The following is a 437-nucleotide window of genomic DNA, read 5'->3' on the forward strand; positions in this document are numbered from 1 at the left end:
GTAATATGAGAAATGGGTTACAAATTTATTTCCTCCAGTGAATATTTTAATAACCAAAAGTAAAATTTTACAGGGAACAAAGCCAGCTAACGCTGAAGTGATGAATAAACCTGTCTCTTTCAAAATGCAGGCCTGAATTGTACTTTAAGTGGAAGTGAAGAACCATCTTTCATTTCCACAGTGTCTCTCAGGAAGTTTCAGTAAAGGGGGCTAGAGCAAGTCTGCCTTAGCACTCAGAAGGCAGTTTCAAATATGCATTTCATCTGATTTTTTTCTCTTTATATGTTTAATAAGGAGGTTTGACTTTGGATTAAAAACAAAACTTAAATAACCATTTGTTAAATGTTGAAAAGTCAGTAGAGAATCCTTTGGTGTTTGATTGATCTTCCAAGCTAAACAAAGAGGTTGAGGAAGAAACAGCCTTGGGTTTCAGATTT

The sequence above is a fragment of the Pseudorca crassidens genome, chromosome 3 (genome assembly GCF_039906515.1).
Source record: "Pseudorca crassidens isolate mPseCra1 chromosome 3, mPseCra1.hap1, whole genome shotgun sequence".
NCBI classification, from domain to species: domain Eukaryota; kingdom Metazoa; phylum Chordata; class Mammalia; order Artiodactyla; family Delphinidae; genus Pseudorca; species Pseudorca crassidens.